The sequence below is a fragment of the Cetorhinus maximus genome, chromosome 31, assembly GCF_964194155.1.
Source record: "Cetorhinus maximus chromosome 31, sCetMax3.hap1.1, whole genome shotgun sequence".
In the NCBI taxonomy this organism is placed as follows: Eukaryota; Metazoa; Chordata; class Chondrichthyes; order Lamniformes; family Cetorhinidae; genus Cetorhinus; species Cetorhinus maximus.
The window spans coordinates 17,970,923-17,989,034 of NC_135909.1; the positions used below are offsets into that span (position 1 = coordinate 17,970,923).

The window sequence follows — 18,112 nt, forward strand, 5'->3', positions numbered from 1 at the left end:
TTGATGATGTGAGCCTGGACTTCCAAAGGTGTTTGAAAAAGTTCCATATAACAGACTTGTTAGTAAAATTGAAGCAGTTGGGATTAAATGGGCAGTGGCAGCATGGATATAAAATTGAATATGGGGCAGAAAGGATAATGTAGAGGTGAGCGGTTGTTTTCAGAGTGGAGGGATTTAGACAGAACCAATGCTCTCTCACATCAGGCGGCTGTTCTATTCCCATTCTCAGAGCTCTTTTAAAGTTGAATAAATTCCAGACAATATCCAAGTTTGCTGATGGCACTAGGTTAGGTGACATGGTTAGTAGTGTAGGTGGGAGCAGCAAGTTTCAAAGGATCATTGACAGATTCAGTGTGAACAAAACTGTGGCTGATGCTGTTCAATATGGGGAAGTGTGAGGTCACCCATCTTGGAATAAAGAAAGATCAAAGAATTTCCTAAATAGTCAGAAACTTGGGACTGTGGAGGAGCTGAGGGTGAGTGAGAGTGAGAGCTGAGTGAGACTGGAGGGTGGATAAAGAGCAGTGGCAGAGTAGCCCGAGAGCAGCAGTGAGAGAGAGAAGAGTGAGAGCGGTGGGGGGGATAAAGAGCTGTGAGGGAGGGGTTGGAGCAAACCGGCCATGTTTATAATAAATAGTCAAAGCATGATATCAGGGGAAAGAAGGGAGCTGGTTGGTTTCTGCAGATTTCTCTAAATTAGGCTTTGATTTAAAATAGGAGCTGGAAAATTAAACATTTCAATCAGGGTAAGTGTGACAGTCAGTGTAAGTGTAATAAGAGTATTAGTGCAGAGCAGGTCTAGAGATATTAAATACATTTTAGAGTTTAAACAAGGTACCCATTCAATTCTATAAGAAGGAATAGAGGTTTGTTTTCGATCACGGATGGGCAGCTGAGACCTGTTGCTTGCAGTTCCTGACCCATTTGGGAACATCAGGCCTTGGGGGCCACATGTGTAGGAAGTCCCTGCAGCTGCTCGAGTTCGAACTCAGAATTTCCGAAGTTGAGGGGCAGCTGGAGTCACTGAGGAGCATCGGGGAGGATGAGAGTTTCCTGGATCGTACGCTCCAGGTGGTAAACACCCCAAAGGGAGTGTGTTCAGGGTAGTAGATGGGCGGCCATCGCAAGAGTAGGAAGAGGCAGGAAATGCAGGAGACTTTGGGGTCTGTGCCACTCATTGACTCAGAGACGTTTACAGCACAGAAGGACACCAGTCGGCCTATCGTGTAAGCGCGGGTAAACAAAGATCCGACGACACTAATTTCATTTTCCAGCACTTGGCCCATATCCCTAGAGGCTACGACAACGCAAGTGAATATCTAAATACTTCTTAAATTTATGAGAGTTTCTGACTCAACCACCTTTCAGGCAGTGAGTTCCAGACTCCCATCACCCTCTGGGTGAAAAATATTCTCAACTCCCCTCTTAGCCTTCTACCTCTTACCTTAAATCTATGCCACCTGGTTATTGACCCCTCTACTAATGGAAAAAGGGCCTACCTACCGACCCTATCTATGCCCCTCATAATCTTACTTACCTCTATCAGGTCCCCTCTCAGCTTTTGCTGCTCGAAGGAAAACAACCTCAGCCGATCCAATCTTTCCTCATAGATCAGACCCTCCAGCCCAGGCAGCATCCTGGTAAATCTCCTCTGACCCTCTCCAGTGCAATGACACCCTTCCTATAACGTGGTGACCAGAACTGCATGCAGTTGAGGCCGAAACAGTGTTTTATACAGTTCCAGCATAACCTCTTGTATTCTATGCCTCAGCTAATAATGGCATGTAGGCAGTGGCGCAGTGGTAATGCTTTGGGGTCCCGGGTTCGAATCCCATCAGGGCAAGTCTAATGATGACCATGAAACCATTGTCGATCGTCGTAAAAACCCATCTGGTTCACTAATGCCCTTTAGGGAAGGAAACCTGCCATCCTTACCTGGTCCAGACCCACAGCAATGTGGGTGACTCTGAAATGCCCTGTGAACAAGAGCAATTAGGAATGGGTAATAAATACCCTGCACTGTGACCTTCAGGGATCTGTGGATTTGCACACTAAGGTTCCTCTCATCTTCAGTACTTTCCAAGGTCCAACAGTTCAGTGTCATCCCTTGCCTTGTTAGCCCTCCCCAAGTGCATTCCCTCACACTTTTTCAGGTTGAATTCCATTTGGCACTGCTCTGTCCACCTGACCAGTCCATTGATATCCTCCTGCAGATTATGGCTATCCTCCTCACTATTTACCTCGGGGCCAATTTTCGTGTCATCAGCTAACTTCTTGATTGTACCCACTACATTTAAGTTCAAATCATTTAAGTACACCACAAACAGAAAGGGCCCCAGCACTGAGTCCTGCGGAACCCCACTGGAAACAAACTTCCAGTCACAGAAACATCCCTCTACCATCACCCTCTGCTTCCTGCCTCTCAGCCAGTTTTGGATCCAATGTGCCACTCTGCCCTGGATCCCATGGGCACTTATCCTCTTGGCCATTCTGTCACGAGGGACCTTAAAAAAAAGCCTAGCTAAAGTCCATGTAGACCACATCAAATGCATAATCCTCATCAACACTCCTGGTTACCTCCTCAAAAAATTCAATCAAACACGACCTTCCCTTAACAAATCCATGCTGACTATCCCTGATTAATCCGAGTCTCTCTAAGTGCAGATATATTCTGTCCCTCAGAGTTCTTTCTCAGGACTTCCCCACCACCGAGGTTAGACTGACAGGCATGTAATTTCCTGATCTATCCCTTCCTCCCTTTTTAAATAATGGGACAACGTTACCAATCCCCCAGTCCTCTGGCACCTCTCCTGTGGCCAGGGCAGATTTGAAAATAACTGACAAGGCCCCTGACATCGCTTCCCTCACCTCCTTCCACAGCCTGGTATACATCTCATCTGGGCATGCTGATTATCCATTTTTAAGGCCATTAAACTCTCGAGTACCTCCTCTCTCTCCATGCTAATTTCCTCCAATATTTCACAGTCCTTCACCCTGATGTCTTTATCTGCGTTGTCCTTTTCCATTGTGAAGATCGATGCAAAGTACTCTTTGAGGACTGTACCCACGTCTTCTGGGTCCACACACAGGTCACCTCTATGGTCCCTAATTGGGCCTATTCTTTCCCTACTTATTCTCTTACTGTTTATGTTTTTAAAAAAACCCTTTGGGTTTTCCTTCATTCTACCCACCAATTTTTCTCATGCACTTTCTTAGCTTTCCTAATTTCCTTATTAAGTTCCCCATGAACTTTTTATACTCCTCTAGGACTCAGCCGTATTGAGCCCTCGGTATCTGTCATAACCTTCTCTTTTTTCCTTAATCCTAACATTTATGTCCCTTAACATCCAGGGTCCTCTGGACTTGGTCCCCCTCTTTGTCTTTACAGGAACATACTTGCCCTGTACTCTCGCTATTTCCTCCTTGAATGCCTCCCACTGCTCTGACACAGTTTTATCTGCAAGTAGCTGCTCCCAGTCCACTTGGGCCAAATCGTATCTCATCTTCGTAAAATTAGCCCTTCCCCAGTTTACAACTTTTATTCTCGGCCCAACCTTATCCTTTTCCATAACTATCCTGAATCTAACTGAGTTATGGTCACTATCTCCAAAATGTTCCCCTACTGATGTGCCTTCCACCAGCCCTGGCGCATTCCAACTATTAGGTCCAGAACTGCCTGCTCCCTTGTTGGGCTTTCTATGCAATGGCTAAAAATGTTCTCCTGGATGCAACATAAGAATTTTGCTCCCTCCCTACCTTGCATATTGAAAATATCCCAGTTATATTTGGGTAGTTAAAATCCCCGACTATTGCTGCCTTATTATTCTTACACATCTCTGAAATTTGATTACATATTTAATCCTCTAACTCTCCCTATCTCACCCAACAGCTTGTTTGCCCTTTCTGTGTTTTTTACTTCTACCCATATGGCTTCATTTGATCCCTCCTCACTGCTATAATTGATTCCTTGATCAATATTGCTACCCCCTTCCTCTTCTATTCACCCGCACCCCCCTATCATGTCTGATTACCCTATAACCAGGAATGTTGAGCTGCCAATCCTGCACATCTTTTAGCTCAGTCTCGGTCACAGCTATATCATACTCTCACATGCCAATTTGTGCCCTCAGCTCGTCTGTCTTATTCCTCAGGTTCCATGCATGAAAATGCATTCCACTTAGCCTTGCTAAACTCACATCTTTCTTAACCAGCCTATGTTTCCTCTGCCTTCCAGACTCACTTACTAGTGTTTTAACTTCTAATTCCATTTCAGCTTCTCTCCCCTCTGAACCACTTTTCAGGATCCCACCCCCTGACAATTTAGTTTAATCCACCCCAACAGCATTAGCAAACCTCCCCGTGAGGATGCTGCTCCTGCTCCTGTTCAGATGTAACCTGTCCAACTTGTACAGGTCCCAACTACCCCAGAAACAGTCCCAATGCCCCAGGAATCTAAAGCCCTCCCACCTGCACCATCTCTCCAGCCACACATTCATCTGCTCTATCCTTCTGCTCCTATACTCACTCCTGTGTGGCACTGGGAGTAATCTGCAGATTACCACCTTTGAAGTCTTGCTTTTCAATTTCTTAACTAATTCCCTAAAGTCTGCTTGAAGGCCCTCATTTCTCTTTCTTCCTATGTTATTGGTCCCAACATGGACCACAACCTCTGGCTGTTAACCCTCCCCCTTCAGAATGCCCTGCAGCTGTTCCGGGACATCCTTAACCCTGTTACCTGGGATGCAACATACCAACCAGGAGTTACGCCTATTGCCACAGAAGCGCCTGTTTACTCCCCTCACTAATGACTCCCTTCCCACTATTGCCTCTGTCCTCCCCCACTGAGCAGCTGGGCCACCCACAGTGCCATGGCCTTGGCTCTGGTTGGCCTCCTCAGAGGAACCGTCACTTTCACCGTTTTCCATGACCGAAAAACAGTTTGCAAGTGTGGTGCACTCGGGGATTCCCTCACTACCTGCCTGGTCCCCTTCTTCTGTCTGGTGGTCACCCATTCCCTCTCTGCCTGCACCTCCTTCAGCTGCAGGGTGACCACGTCCTGAAACGTGCTATTCACGAGCCTCTGAGCCTCATGGATGCACCGTAGTGCCCCCATCTGCCGCTCAAGCTGCAAAACCAGGAGCTCGAGTTCCTCCAGTCGGAGGCACCTCCTGCACACATGGTCATCCAGAGCGCCGGGAGAGTCTAGGATTTCCCACATAGCACAGGATGTGCAAATCACAGCACTGAGCTCCCCAGGCATAACTTAACTAAATAGAATATGGACTCTTGCTTTTATTTTACCCTTAATCCCACTTGAGTCTCGCTGCTTTCACCCTCTCTCTCCCGAAGTCTTGCTTGTTTAACCTCTCCCTCCGGAAGGGTCTGTGTTTTAACCTCTCTGTCCCAAAGTTTGCCATTTTAACCTCTCTGTCCCGAATCCTCGCTGTTTTAACCTCTGTCCCAAATCCTCACTGTTTTAACCTCTGTCCCGAATCCTCACTGTTTTAACCTCTGTCCCGAATCCTCACTGTTTTAACCTCTGTCCCGAATCCTCACTGTTTTAACCTCTGTCCCGAATCCTCACTGTTTTAACCTCTCCCTCCCAAAGTCTGTCTGTGTTAAGCTCTCTCTCCCGAAGTCTCTCTGTTTTAACCTCACTCTCCCGTAGTCACAGTTCTCACTGTCAAACTGGTACTCAGCATTGGAGACTGCTGGGAATGGTGACACCCTGAAGGAGTGCAGTCCAGACCATGGCATCAATGGGCAAGAAACTGCACAGGAGTGAACAGCAAAGAGTAGAAATGCAGTCATTATAGGAGATTCCATAGTCAGGGGGACAGACAGACATTTCTGTAACCATCATTGTGAGTCCCGCATGATGTGTTCGCTCCTTGGTGCCAGAGTAAAGGACATCACGGAGAGGGTGCAGATTATTCTGCAGGGGGAAGGGAGTGAGCCAGAGGTTGTTGTACACGTCAGTGTCAATAATACAGGGGGGTCAGGAATTGAGGTCCCTCAGTCAGAATTTCAGCAGCTGGGGAGGGAGTTAAAATGTAGCACTCGAAGGGGGTAATCTCAGGATTACTGCCAGTGCCACGTGATAACGAGAGTAGAAATAAATAGGGAGCATCAATACATGGCTTGAGGCCAGTGCAGGAGGTGGGGGGGGAGCTTCAGATTCTTGGGACATTGGGACCAGATCTGGGACAGGAAACACCTATTCCAAAGGAACAGGTTGCACCATGACAAGGCTGGGACCAATGTCCTCGTGAGGAGGGTCACTTGTGAGGTTGGGGAGGGTTTGAACTGAACTGGCAGGGGGTGGGCACCACTATAAAGAAGTAGAAAAGAGCAATAACTAGAGAAGGAAGTAGAACCATATAAGATAGGAGTAAATGAAGAAGGAATCTAAAAGGAATACAAGGACAGGTTTACAATGTATGTGCGTGATCGCACAAAGTCTGGTGAATAAATCTGGTGAGCTAGAAGCACAAAGAGCCATGTGGGGAAATGATGTGGTGGCAATGATGAAAACGTGATTTAAAAATGGTGAGGATCGGGTTCATATTCAAGGCAAAAAGTGCTCAGAAAAGAGAGAGAAGGAAAAAAATGGAGGTGTGGTGAGAGAGAGAAGCAAATACACAGGGAAATCACAGAGATGTATAAGAACTATAGAGCGGTGGTATATGGGGATTTCTGAAATGTGTTTAGGAGAACTTCCTCGACCAGAATGTTCTCAGTCCAGTTAGGAAGGAGGCATTGCTGGATCTGGTGCTGGGGAAGGAGGTGGGCCAAGGTTGGCCGCGTGAACCAAGTGTCTGTGGGTGGACCCTTGGGTAAGAGTGATTGGAAGGGAGCGAACTTCAATGGGGGGAGAGGGGATTTAGCCAGGGTGAAATGGAACTAGAGACTGACAGGAAAAACTGTAACAGAGCAATGGGTGATCTTTCAGGAGGAGATGTTTCAGGTACAGACTAGGTACTTTCCAATAGGGGGAAAGGGAGGGGAACCAAAGCCAGGGCTCCTTGGATAATGAGGAAGATAGAAAATATGATGAAATAATGAAGAGGCCATATGATGCATGTCAGATGAATTCTTCAAGTGTGAACCAGGTCACTGCTATTGTATGAGAGTGTGGAATTAACTCTCTCTCTGTCCATCTCTGTTACAGTATGTGAATGTGGAATTAACTAATCCCCAATATCAGTCAATCTGCACAATTAACTCTCTATCCGTCAGTCTCTGTTGCTAGGTTTCAGGGCAGAATTATGATAACTTTCTACCTATCATTAAACATTAGTCTGTATGAGTGTGGAATTAATTCAGTATCTGTCAGCCTCTATTGCTGTATGTCAATGTGGAATTAACTCTCCCTCATCACCGTTACTGTGTGTGAGTGCACAATGAACTCTCATCTGTCAGTATTTGTTCCTGTGTTTCAGTGTGGAATTACCTCTCTGTCCATCTTCGTTAGTGTGAGAGGGCAGAATTAATTCTGTATCTGGTATTCTACATTACTGTATGTAAGTGGGGCATTAATTCTCTGTTCATCTCTGTTATTGCATGTGAGAGTGGAATTAACTGTCAGCAGTTAACTGTATTAACAGAATTAACTGTATGTGAGTGCAGCATTTCTTTCATTCGTTGAGAGTAATTGAATATAGAATTAACTCTCTCTTTGACAGTCTCTGTTACTTTATGTGAGTGTGAATTAATTCTCTATCCTTTAGTCTCCAATACTTTACTTTAGTGTGGCATTAACACACTGTGAGTCTCTGTTACTGGCTGAGTGTGGAGTTCGCTCTCTATCAATCTATAATAATGTGAGTGTCATTAACTCTCCGTCCGTCAATCTCTGTTATCCTATGGAAGTGGGTACACTTTCAAGTTAGCAAACTGTAACCAGTAGAGTGTCACAGGGATCAGTGCTGGGTTCTCAGCTATTTACAATCTATATTAATCACTCAGATGAATGGAGAGAGCATCACCACATTTTCAGACAATACAGAGATAGGTGGGAAAGCAGGTTGTGAGGGGGACACAAAGTGTCTGCAAGAGGATATAGAAAGGTTAAATCAGTGGGCAAACATTTGGCAGATGGAATACAATGTGGGGAAATTTGATGGGAAGAATAGAAAAACAAAACATTATTCAAATGATATATATATTAATGGCCTAGACTGTGGTGTGCAGGGAGGTAAGAAATCTCAAAATTTGCAGATGATCGGAAGATTGGAAACATTGTAAACTGTGAATGGGATAGTCTTGAACTTCAAAAGGACATAGACATGTTGCTGGATTAGGCAGGCAAGTGGCAGCTGAAGTTCAATGCAGAGAAGTGTCAGGTGATTAATTTCAGTTATAAAAATATAGTGAGTCTGTATTAAATAAAGGTAGAGCCTCTAAAGAAGGTGCAGGAACAGAGGGACCAAATTGTATATGTACATAGGTCATTGAAGATGGTGGAGCATGTTGAGGGAGCAGGTAATAAAGCATAAAGAATGTTAGGCTTTATTAACAGGGGCACTGAGTACAAGATTCCATCACTGTGAAGAGTAAGGAGGTCATGTTGAAGTTGTATAGGTCGCTTTTTAGGCTTCATTTGGAGTACTGGGTCCAGTTCTGGGTGGCATACTTAAAGAAGGATGTGAAGGCATTGGAGAGAGTACAGAGGAGATTCACGAGAATGATTCCAAGATAAAGAACTGTAGCTACGAGGATAGATTGGAGAGGTCGGGACTGTTTTCCCTGAAGAAAAGAAGGCTAAAAGGAGACTTAATAGATGTATTCAAGATCCTGAGGGGTATGGACAGATCAAATAATGAGAAATTGTTCTCACTCAATAGAACATTAAGAACCAGAAGGCACAGACTCAAAATAATTGGCAAAAGGAGTAAATGTGATGTGAGATAGACTCATGATGCTTAACTTAAAATGCAAACTTTTTTCACCCAGAGTGTGGTTGGAGTCTGGAACAAACTTCCTCAAAGGGTGGTGGAGGCAGGTTTGCTTGAGATATTCAAAAGGGAATTGAATTGCTACCTTAAAGGAAAGATCGTGCAAGGTTATGGGGAAAAGGGAGGAGAATGGGACGAGGCAAAATGCTCTTTCAGAGAGCCAGTGCAGACTTGATAGGCTGAATGGCCTCCTTCAATACTGTGGAGAGAGACTGCAGAATGTTGCAGTACAGAGGGATCAAGATTCTCTTGTACATGAATCACAAGAAGTTAATGTGCAGCTGGAGCGAGTAATTAGGAAGGGAAATGGAATGTTGGCCTTTATTCCAAGGGTGGTGTGGAGTATCAAAGTGGGGAAGTCTTGCTACAGCTACACAGCATTGGCAAGACTACACCGAGAGTACTGTGTTATGTTGTAGTCTCTTTATTTAAAGGGGGATATAATTGCATAGGGGGCAGAGAAGTTTGACTAAACTGATTCCAGAGATGAAGGAATTGTCTTATGAGGAATGTTTAAGCAGGTTGGGCTGAACCACATAGGAGTTTCGAAGAATGAGAGGTGATCTCATTGAAACAAATAAGATTCTGAGGGGGTTTGACAGGGTAGATGTTGAGAGGAGTGTTTCCATTTGTGGAGAAACTAGAACCAGGGGCCACAGTTTAAAAATAAACATCTCCCTTTTAAGACAAAGATGAGAAGGAATTTCTTCTCTCAGAACGTCCTTAATCTTTGTAATTCTCCACCTCAGAGAGCAGTGGAGGCTGGGTCATTACATATATTCATGCCGAGTTAGACAGAATTTTTCATCTACAGGAGAGTCAAGGGTTATAGGGCAGGTGGGAAAATGGGTTTGAGGCCACAATCAGATCAGCTATGGTCTTCTGGAATGGTAAAGCTGGCCTGATGGGCTGAATGGCCTCCTGTTTCTCTTTCTTATATTTTTAATTTGTCAGTGTGGAATTAACCCTCTGTCTGTCAGTCTCTTTTACTGTATTTCAGTGTGGAATTAATTCAGTCTGATCTGCGTGTGAGGGTGGAATTGATTCTCTGTCCATCACTCACTGAATGTGAATGTGTAATTTAAATCTTTGTCAGTCTCTTTTACGGTTATGAGAGTGGAACTAACTCTCGAACAGCCTATGATAGTGTATATGAGTGTGGAATTCAATCTTTGTCAGTCTCTAGCTGTCTGAGAATATGGAATTAACACGTCAGTCTCTGTTACTGTATGTGAATGTGGAATTACCTCTCTATCGGTCAGTCTCAGTTACTGCGAGTGTGGAATTCTCTTTTCCAGTCTTTGTTATGACATCTGGGAGTACAGTTAAGAACCTGCCAATTTCCATTAATATTTCAGTGTGGGATTAACTTACAACAACAGAGACTGAGAGAAATTAGTCATATTAGTCTGTCTGTGTTAATGTGTATGATTGAGGAATAAACAAACAATCTGTTAGCCTCTGTTACTGAGTGTGTGGAATTAACTCTCTATCAGTCAGTCTCTGTTATTGTGAGTGTGAATTCACAGAATCACAGAATTGTTACGCTATAGAAGGAGGCCATTTGACCCATCGTGCCTGCACCAGCTCTCTGAGCATTTTAACTTAGTGCCAATCTCCTGCCTTTGCGCCATAACCCTGCCCATTGTTTCTACTCAAATAATCATCCAATGCCCTCTTGAATGACTCAGTTGAACCTGCCTCCACCACACTTCCAGGCAGTGCATTCCAAAACCTAATGGCTCGCTGCTTCTTTTGTAAAACACTTTAAAACCATGCCCTCTGGTTCTCGATCCATTTACAAGCGAGAACAGTATCTCTATATCTACATTGTCCACAAACCTCATGACTTTGAAAGCTTTTATCAAGTCTCCTCTTAGCCTTCTCCTCTCCAAGGAATGCAGTCCAAGCTTCTCCAATCTTTCCTCATAACTGAGGTGTCTCATCCCTGGAACCATTCTCATAAACCTCTTCTGCACTCTCTCCAATGCATTCAGATACTTCCTATATTGTTAACCTTAACTTTCAATCTCTGTCATGTGTGCAAGTGCGGATTTAGCTTTCTACCCAATCATGTCAGTTACTGTACATGAGTGTGAAATTCACTCTTTGGATGATAATCTGTTATTGTAGGTGAATATAGAATTAACTCTGTCAGTTTCTGTCACTGTATCAGAACATAGAATTGATTCTGTATCTGTCAGTCTCGGTTACTGTATCAGGCCATAGAAATAACTCCTTTTCAGGCTCTGCTACTTCAAAAAAGTAAATTCCACACTCATCATCTGTCAATCTATGTTACTGTATATAAGTACGATATTAACTCTGAGTCTCTGTCATGTGAGTGAAGAATTGAATCTCTATCATTTTGTCTCTGGTACTGTCTGTGGGTGTGGAATTCGTACCTTACATGTCAACCTCTGTTGCTGTACGTGAATGCGGAATTAATTCTGTACCTGTCAGCCTCAATTATGCTGTGAGTGTGGTATTCAATCTCTGCCAGTCTCAGTTACTGAGAGTGAGTGTGAAATTAATTTCTAACAGTCTTGGGTGCTGTGTGTGATTGTGGAATTGCCTTCCTGTCAATGTCTGTTACTGGATCTGAGTGTGAAATTAACTCTCTGTTAGAGTCTATCACTGTAAGTGAGTTTGATATGCATTACTGTATGTATGTGGAATTAGTTTTCTGTCATTCTTTGTTGTTACGAGTGTGGCAGAGCAGACAGGGAGACTTCAATTCCCATTGATGGAAAAGTAGAGGACCAATGGACGCAGATTTAAGCTAATTGGCAAAATAAGCAATGGCAGCATGAGGAAAAATCTTGTCATGCAGTATGTGGATCAGATAAGTGGCTGAGAATGTAGTAGAGGCCGGTTCAATCAAGGAATTCAACAGAGAATTGGATTATTATCCAAAAAGGAAAAATGTGCAGGGCTATGTAGAAAAGGCGGTGAAGTGGCATGAGGTGATTTGCTCCTTCAGAAGACCAGCATAGACATAATGGGCAGAATGGCCTCCTTCTGTGCTGTAATCATTCTATGATAAGATGAATTAACTCTCCGTCAATATCTCTTACAATATATGAGTGTGGGTGGAATTAACACTGTCGGTGACTCTCTGCTGTTACATGTGAATGTGAAATCAATTCCCTGTCCATCTCTGTTACTGTACAGGAAACAGTTAATGACCTTATGTCAGAAATGCTTGGGCCCTACTGTTCTCAAAAGTGCTCGCGGTTAAACCCATCACCTTCTCTCTCTACTCTCCAGTTCTAAATCAGCCAACAAGAACATACCTTCAAAGTAAGCGAGGAACGGCTTCCATGTCCAACATCCATTCTGATTCAAAAGCATTCTTCATTTGTCAGTTTGTGTTTCTGACCTTGGTTTTGTGAGCAACACCTGCAATAATTCACTGAAAACATCATGTGGATAGTGGCAACCTGAAATAAAGAGAGAAAATGCTAGAAATACACAGCACATCAGGCAGCATCTGTGGAGAAAGAAAAGGAGTTCACATTTCGGGTCACTGACAATCAACCTGCAATAAAACACTTACTAACATCTGCCCATGGTGACTGCAGTTCCCACAATTCCCTGCATCCCAGAAACGGCTCTATCAAATGCACTGACTTCCCCGGCATTGAGAGTGCGCATGCTCCCCAGGGCCGGCCCCGGGTCATTCTGAGGTCGAACTTATCGGCCCATTTCACCAATATGCTTCTGTCCTTTTGAAGTTTAACACTATCCTCCTCTCAGTTCACAATACCTCCAAGTTTCATGTCATCCGCAAATTTTGAAATGGTGCCCCATACACCAAGGAGTAGGTCAACAATATATATCAGGAAGAACAGGGGACCCGGCGGCTCTAATTCGGGCTCTGAGAGCCGCTGAGACTCGGTGTTGGTGACGCTCCGCTCAACCACGCTCGAGCTGAACGGCTCATGCTCGGCGTAGACAGGATTTCCGGTGACAGACATGTTTGCGCCTGCGCACTGCGGTCCTTCTGGGAGAGATAGGCCGTTTAATATCTCCCAGAGCATTCTGGGAAGCGTTATCGGCCATTTCATTATAAACTCTAACGCGGGAGGAAGCTTTTGTGTTAATAGTTTCTGTGCAAGCTCTTTTAAAGAAAATCAGCCCCACTCCCATTCTCCTTTACAATAGCCTTAAAACATTGTCCCTCCTGTGTTTACTCTTGAAAGTTTATTTTTAATCGGCATGCACCACCATTTTCGGCAGAGCATTCAAGACCACAACAACTCGCTGCCTGACAAAGAAATGACAAGGGATGATCCATTCAATGTGGAAGATGTTGGGGAGGAGGGTGAGGACAAAGGAAGCCTAAAAGCGTTCTGGGAGAGAGCAAATTGGTGAGAGCAGAGCTCGCGAAATGGAACAGAAATGCTTGAGGGCCCTGTCAATCACAGATAGGAGAGATAACCAGTTGAGAAAAAAGGAAGGTAAATTAGCAGTGTTGGTATGGAATATTACCTGTCCTTACCAAAACACTCATTCCAGCTGAAACAGTGATTTATGTGTACTTTCTTCAATTTGGCACCCCGTATTCACTGTTCACAATGGTGGTCTGATCGATGTTAGACAGTTTCAGTGATTGCTTTGATGAACATCTGCTCGGTCAGCAAATACGACACTGAGTTTACGATCTCCTGTGATTTTAATTTTACATCTTGTTCTTACACTGACGTTTCTGTCCTTGGTATCCTGCAGTGTTCTAATGAATCTCAGTGTAAACTTGAGGAACCGTGTCTCATCTTTAAATTGAGCACGTTAAAACCTTCCAGTCTCAACATTGAGTCCAACAAGTTGAGAATGTAAACTCAATCCCCATTATGTATCTTTTCCATTGGATATTCACATTTTTATCTTGTTTATGCTTTTGGATGGCAGCTGTTCATCATCCCATCATTCACACCTCCTTTAGACACATCTTTGGTTTTGTTACTTGAACATGTACCTTAACCTTGCACCATCAACTCTTTTGTCTTTTAACCTCTCCTGCCATCCACCCAGATTTGGAAACCACAAGAGAAAAAAATTATATTAGATTTATTAATAACTAACGAGAGAGAGTTAATATTCTGAAAGTAAATGAGCATCTGGCAACGAGTGACCACAATATGTCAGAGGCAGGGAATGGTCACAGAAATGTAACAATTTTCACCTTAAGTAAGGTCGGTAAGGGCAGAATGAGCAGGAAGCTGAACAGATTAAAATGTGAACAGCTACTAAACGGCTAAAGGAAACAATCAGAGGCACTCAAAGGTGATTTCAGTATAATAGGTGTCTGACGCAAGGCCCAAGGAAGGAAACTTCATGGTGAATTTGGAACTGAATTCCACGTTTTAAACCAGTAATTAAGCAGGAACTGTGATATCTGCCCTAATATTGATTAACTGCCTTTGACATGATGCTGTCTTCACTATGATGATTCTCTCGTCCTCGATGGTACATGTCGCAGTGAAGGAAGCTGTTGTCCAAATTAAAATGATGAATTACTGCAGGGTGTCATTTAGATCGGACATACTGCACCTAATAAATATCAACTTCACGATATTTTTCCATCTTAGAAATTTCTTATTCAGGTAATGATGGAGTGATAGTGAACGAGAGAAGAATATTCAGACTGTGCCAGCTCGTTGCGAGAAATGGGCTGGTCTCGGCTGGTGTGTGTTTGCAGCAATTGCAGCTCGTGTCCTCGTGTAAATAAAAACAATTTGGGATATTTGTTGCAAACTGAAGTGTTTACAGGAAGCGAGATTCCAATGTTAAGACCTGCAAACTGTAAAGAAAAATTAGATAAATTTGTGGGAATATAAATAGCAGAGGATGGTTTCGATCCATCGACCTCTGGGTTATGGGCCCAGCACGCTTCCGCTGCGCCACTCTGCTACACATTGGCAGCTGTGGATGAATGTTACTTTGTGTATTAGGGAGATAAATAGTCACTTGCTTTGTGCTTTTGAGCGATGTGTTGGGAGGATCACCTTGGCTGCACAATTCCACTTTGCAACACCAGAAAAAGACAAAAAAAACACAGAAAAAAAGGCAGCAAGAGGCTGCCAGGATACACAAGATGACAGAGAACGATGCCGAGCAAATTAGCAAGACACTGAGGTGGAGAAACTGATCATTTGTCCAAACCATTCCGTTTGTCAGAGATGTCCCCGGTTTGTAATAATGAGTCCTGCTGTGTAACTGTGCACCCTGTTGTGTCTCTGTGCACCCTGTTGTGTAACGGTGATCTCTGTTGTGGACCTGTGCCCTTTTTTTGTAACTGTGCATTCTGTTTTGTGTATGTGCACCCTGTTGTATAACTGTGCTCTCTGTTGAATAACTTTGCTCTTTGTTGGCGAGACTGTGTTCTCTGTTGTGCAACTGTGCTCTCTGCTGTGTTACTGTGCCCTCTGTTGTTTAACTGTGCCCTCTGTTGTGGAGCTGTGCTCTCTGTTATGTAACTCCGCCCTCTACTGTGTAACTGTGTCCTCTGTTTTTTAACTGTGTTCTCCGTTGTGTGACTGTGCCCCTGTTGCGTAAAGTGTGCTCCCTGTTGTGTAACTGTGCACTCTGCTGTTGAGAGATCTTCACTGTTGTGTATCGTGCCTCCCTGTCGTGCAGACGTGTTGCCAGCTGTGTAAACATGTTCTCTGTTGTCTCAAGATGCTCCTATACTGTAAATATGTTCTCTGTTGCTCAGTGAAGATGTTTTCTGTTGGGAAAATATTTTCTTCCTGGGTCCTCGATGTTCCCTGTTATATTAACGTGTTCCATGTCGTGTTCAGATGTTCCCTCTTCTTGTGTTAAAATCTGGTTAAGCCACAACTGGAAAAAAGTCATCAATTCTTGACTGTATCTGTTACCTTCTAGGAGTGAATGTGATTGTGCGATACATCCTGAGAACTCTGTTAGTAGACGTGAGCAAGATTTGTTCTGTATATGTCCATCACAGATAGTGTTTGTGAGTGTAGGATTCATTCTGCATCTCTGTCTCTGGAACAGTTTGTGAGAGTAGGATTTCTTCTTATGGGTCAATGCCTGGTACTATATGTGAGGGTGAGATTAATTCTGTTTCAGGCAGTGTTACTGAATGTCAATGTTGGAATCATTCTGTGTCTATCGGACCCCATTACTGCCAGGGGAAGTGGGGTTAATTCTGTATCTGAATGTCTCCATTATTCTTATTATTATTCAGACCTTCGGGATAGAGGATGATTTGCTTCCACTCTCTCTCTCTCTCTTCCACTCTGAACAGAGTCAGTGTCTGATTCCACGACTGTCCTGCAGCACCCGGCTACTGCAGACCAAGGATTTGGATTATTTTACAACAATTTCCTGCCATCCATAAACAATCCACTGCTCCATGAATGGGACTGAGTGACAGAGCAGGGAGTTCTGCACAGGTCAAATTACTACTTCCCACTCTCAGGATCTACTTGTATTTTTATTTGTTCACGGGATGTAGGAGTCGCTGACAAGGCCAGAATCTGTTGCCTATCCCGAATTGCCCTTCAGACCAGACCCTGCTTGTGTCGCTGCTTTTAATTTTCTGTTTTTTTGCAATGACTATTAATTGAAACAAATGCGTTGGTCTATTTTGTATTTGCTACCTCCTCTCTCTTTGGATTATTATAAATACCTTTTTCTTCCGACAGGCAAATATTTGAAAGCAGCAGAATCAAAGTAGTGATTCGGTGACAAAAGGAGAAGTGCAGCCAGCTCCTTCTCACACAGTAAGTACAGTATCACTCACAGAGAGCAGAGACACCAGTTCCACAAGCACCAACAACACAGTAAGATAAGAGCAAAATAGTGCAGATGCTGGAAATCTGAAAGAAAAATAGAAAATGCTGAAAAAACTCAGCAGGTCTAACCGCATCTATGGAGAGAAAGACAGAGTTAACGTTTAAGAGTCATACAGACATGAAAGGTAAACTCTGTCTTTCTCTCCACAGATGCTGTTAGACCTCCTGAGTTTTTCCAGCATTTTCTGTTTTTGTTTGCACTAAGTTATTCCGGCAGTGAGCCCAAGTCTCAGGAATGTCTATTCGTTCAAACGGAGGAGGAGAGTGCGTGAGCCAGATGGGTTTTTATCAATGTGACTTTCAAGATTTTTAAAAATTATATGTCACCGGCAGCGGTGGTGGGATTTGATCCCTCGCCTCCATAACATTATCTTAAGGGGGTCCTGATGTGTCTTGACACGGCAAATGTGGACAGGATGTTTCCTCTTGGAGGAGAATCTAGAACTCACGGTCACAGTTTAAAAATAACGGGTCGTCCATTTAAGACAGAGATGAGGAGACTTTTTATTCTTGCTGAGGTTCTTGAGTCTTTGGAACTCTCTTCCTCAAAAGAGGGTGGAAGCGGAGTCTCTGAATACTTTTAAAGCATGGGTAGACTCTTGAAAGCAAATGGGTGAGAGGTTACCGAGGGGAGGCAGGAACGTGGAGTTGAGGTTACAATCAGATCAACCATGACCTTACTGAATGGTGGAGCAAATTCGATGGGCCGAGTGGCCTATTCCTGCTCTTTATTCCTTCTGTTCTTATGTTCATTAACCTGGAACTCTAGATTCCTGCTACGACGCCATCTCCACTAATAAAACTGTCACCGAAACCAAACAGCCACTGTTTAAAACGTGCCTGTTTTCACACCTTGTGCCTACAATAGCTGCTCTTTGTCTGACTCCCCACATCCTGACTGTCCGGCTCTGTTCCCACTCTTCACTGTCCAATATCAACAAACCAGGGGAGTGTGAACTCAACCAGGAATATTCACTGTTGCTTTGCGGAGAGAAAGCAGCAGTGATTTTCAATAACAGCTTCTTGCCATTCTGTCTCCCTCCTCCCAGGAGGCTGCTGTTTGTTCCATTCCCCCAGGACCGGAGTCATTCCATTGGTGGCTCATCCTGTCCCAGATAAAGCTGGGGGAGAGCCGCGTGCATGCGCTCTTCTGCTCCCACCCATTGAGCTCTGGTGGGTCGGAATGACGCATGCGCAGAATTCTATAACATTCCATGAAACCATTTTGCAGTGAAACGTTTTCCAATTCACTTTTATCCGAGATCAGCAAATGATCTGGAGCTCATGGGAAAGGGGACGGTGAAAACTGGGACTCGCCCCATTAAGAGACAC

At 44.0% G+C, this 18,112-nt stretch overlaps 1 protein-coding gene and 1 non-coding gene across 2 annotated transcripts in view; both read right to left on the reverse strand.

Moving 5' to 3' along the window:
* Positions 1–18,112, reverse strand: part of LOC144670280 (histone H2B 1.1-like) — a 495,251-nt gene that overhangs the window by 132,097 nt on the left and 345,042 nt on the right. The window lies entirely within an intron of this gene.
* trnam-cau (transfer RNA methionine (anticodon CAU)) lies at positions 14,799–14,870 on the reverse strand. The gene has a single exon. It is a non-coding gene; the product is annotated as a tRNA-Met (tRNA).